Genomic DNA, 3,203 nt, shown 5'->3' with positions numbered 1-3,203 from the left:
TTCTGATGAGGGCAGGGATGTATTGTTCCAGGTGGACAGAGGGTTTTCTGATGAGGAGAGGGATGTTTTGTTACAGGTGGACAGACAGTGTTCTGATGAGGACAGGGATGTATTGTTACAGGTGTACAGTGTTTTGATGAGGGCAGGGATGTATTGTTCCAGGTGGACAGAGGGTTTTCTGATGAGGAGAGGGATGTAGTGTTACAGGTGGACAGACAGTGTTCTGATGAGGACAGGGATGTATTGTTACAGGCGCACAGACAGTGTTCTGATGAGGGCAGGGATGTATTGTTACAGGTGGACAGTGTTCTGATGAGGGCAGGGATGTATTGTTACAGGCGCACAGACAGTGTTCTGATGAGGACAGGGATGTATTGTTACAGGTGGACAGACAGTGTTCTGATGAGGACAGGGATGTATTGTTACAGGTGGACAGACCGTGTTCTGATGAGGACAGGGATGTATTGTTAAGGTGGACAGAGTGTTTTCTGATGAGGACAGGGATGTTTTGTTACAGGTGGACAGACAGTGTTCTGATGAGGACAGGGATGTATTGTTACAGGTGCACAGGCACTGTTCTGATGAGGGCAGGGATGTATTGTTACAGGTGGACAGTGTTCTGATGAGGACAGGGATGTATTGTTACAGGTGGACAGACAGTTTTCTGATGAGGGCAGGGATGTATTGTTACAGGTGGACAGACAGTGTTCTGATGAGCACAGGGATGTATTGTTACAGGTGGACAGACAGTGTTCTGATGAGGACAGGGATGTATTGTTACAGGTGGACAGACAGTGTTCTGATGAGGACAGGGACGTATTGTTACAGGCGCACAGACAGTGTTCTGATGAGGGCAGGGATGTATTGTTACAGGTGCACAGGCAGTGTTCTGATGAGGACAGTGATGTATTGTTACAGGTGGACAACCCAGTATTCTGATGAGGACAGGGATGTATTGTTACAGGTGGACAGTGTTCTGATGAGGGCAGGGATGTATTGTTTCAGGTGGACATACAGTGTTCTGATGAGGACAGGGACGTATTGTTACAGGCGCACAGACAGGGTTCTGATGAGGACAGGGACGTATTGTTACAGGCGCACAGACAGTGTTCTGATGAGGACAGGGATGTATTGTTACAGGTGGACAGTGTTCTGATGAGGGCAGGGATGTATTGTTCCAGGTGGACAGAGGGTTTTCTGATGAGGAGAGGGATGTAGTGTTACAGGTGGACAGACAGTGTTCTGATGAGGGCAGGGATGTATTTTTACAGGTGGACAGTGTTCTGATGAGGGCAGGGATGTATTGTTACAGGCGCACAGACAGTGTTCTGATGAGGACAGGGATGTATTGTTACAGGTGGACAGACAGTGTTCTGATGAGGACAGGGATGTATTGTTACAGGTGGACAGACCGTGTTCTGATGAGGACAGGGATGTATTGTTAAGGTGGACAGAGTGTATTCTGATGAGGACAGGGATGTTTTGTTACAGGTGGACAGACAGTGTTCTGATGAGGACAGGGATGTATTGTTACAGGTGCACAGGCACTGTTCTGATGAGGGCCGGGATGTATTGTTACAGGTGGACAGTGTTCTGATGAGGACAGGGATGTATTGTTACAGGTGGACAGACTGTGTTCTGATGAGGGCAGGGATGTATTGTTACAGGTGCACAGGCACTGTTCTGATGAGGGCAGGGATGTATTGTTACAGGTGGACAGTGTTCTGATGAGGACAGGGATGTATTGTTACAGGTGGACAGACAGTTTTCTGATGAGGGCAGGGATGTATTGTTACAGGTGCACAGGCACTGTTCTGATGAGGGCAGGGATGTATTGTTACAGGTGGACAGTGTTCTGATGAGGACAGGGATGTATTGTTACAGGTGCACAGGCACTGTTCTGATGAGGGCAGGGATGTATTGTTACAGGTGCACAGGCACTGTTCTGATGAGGGCAGGGATGTATTGTTACAGGTGGACAGTGTTCTGATGAGGACAGGGATGTATTGTTACAGGTGCACAGACAGTGTTCTGATGAGGATAGGGATGTATTGTTACAGGCGGACAGACAGTGTTCTGATGAGGACAGGGATGTTTTGTTACAGGTGGACAGCCAGTGTTCTGATGAGGGCAGGGATGTATTGTTACAGGTGCACAGGCACTGTTCTGATGAGGGCAGGGATGTATTGTTACAGGTGGACAGTGTTCTGATGAGGACAGGGATGTTTTGTTACAGGTGGACAGACAGTGTTCTGATGAGGGCAGGGATGTATTGTTACAGGTGCACAGGCACTGTTCTGATGAGGGCAGGGATGTATTGTTACAGGTGGACAGACAGTGTTCTGATGAGGGCAGGGATGTATTGTTACAGGTGGACAGAGGGTTTTCTGATGAGGAGAGGGATGTTTTGTTACAGTTGGACAGACAGTGTTCTGATGAGGACAGGGATGTATTGTTACAGGTGGACAGACAGTGTTCTGATGAGGACAGGGATGTATTGTTACAGGAGCACAGACAGTGTTCTTATGAGGGCAGGGATGTATTGTTACAGGCGCACAGACTGTGTTCTGATGAGGACAGGGATGTATTGTTACAGGTGGACAGACAGTGTTCTGATGAGAACAGGGATGAATTGTTACAGGCGCACAGACTGTGTTCTGATGAGGACAGGGATGTATTTTTACAGGCGCACAGACTGTGTTCTGATGAGGGCAGGGATGTATTGTTACAGGCGCACAGACTGTGTTCTGATGAGGACAGGGATGTATTGTTACAGGTGGACAGACAGTGTTCTGATGAGGGCAGGGATGTATTGTTACAGGTGGACAGTGTTCTGATGAGGACAGGGATGAATTGTTACAGGTGGACAGACAGTGTTCTGATGAGGGCAGGGATGTATTGTTACAGGTGCACAGACAGTGTTCTGATGAGGACAGGGATGTATTGTTACAGGTGGACAGACAGTGTTCTGATGAGGGCAGGGATGTATTGTTACAGGTGGACAGACAGTGTTCTGATGAGGGCAGGGATGTATTGTTACAGGTGCACAGACAGTGTTCTGATGAGGACAGGGATGTATTGTTACAGGTGGACAGACAGTGTTCTGATGAGGGCAGGGATGTATTGTTACAGGTGGACAGACCGTGTTCTGATGAGGACAGGGATGAATTGTTACAGGTGGACAGACAGTGTTCTGATGAGGA

General features: G+C 48.1%; 1 long non-coding RNA gene across 1 annotated transcript; it reads left to right on the top strand.

The window, feature by feature from the left end:
- Nucleotides 1-1,289: 1,289 nt before the first annotated feature.
- Nucleotides 1,290-2,410, top strand: LOC140411597 (uncharacterized). Its single transcript, XR_011940889.1, has 3 exons — nucleotides 1,290-1,753; nucleotides 1,799-2,015; nucleotides 2,151-2,410. It is a non-coding gene; the product is annotated as an uncharacterized lncRNA (long non-coding RNA).
- Nucleotides 2,411-3,203: the final 793 nt, after the last annotated feature.

Source organism: Scyliorhinus torazame, chromosome 4 (assembly GCF_047496885.1).
Source record: "Scyliorhinus torazame isolate Kashiwa2021f chromosome 4, sScyTor2.1, whole genome shotgun sequence".
NCBI classification, from domain to species: Eukaryota; Metazoa; Chordata; class Chondrichthyes; order Carcharhiniformes; family Scyliorhinidae; genus Scyliorhinus; species Scyliorhinus torazame.
The sequence above is the reverse complement of the archived record's forward strand: the minus strand, read 5'-3'. Positions and strand labels throughout refer to the sequence as shown.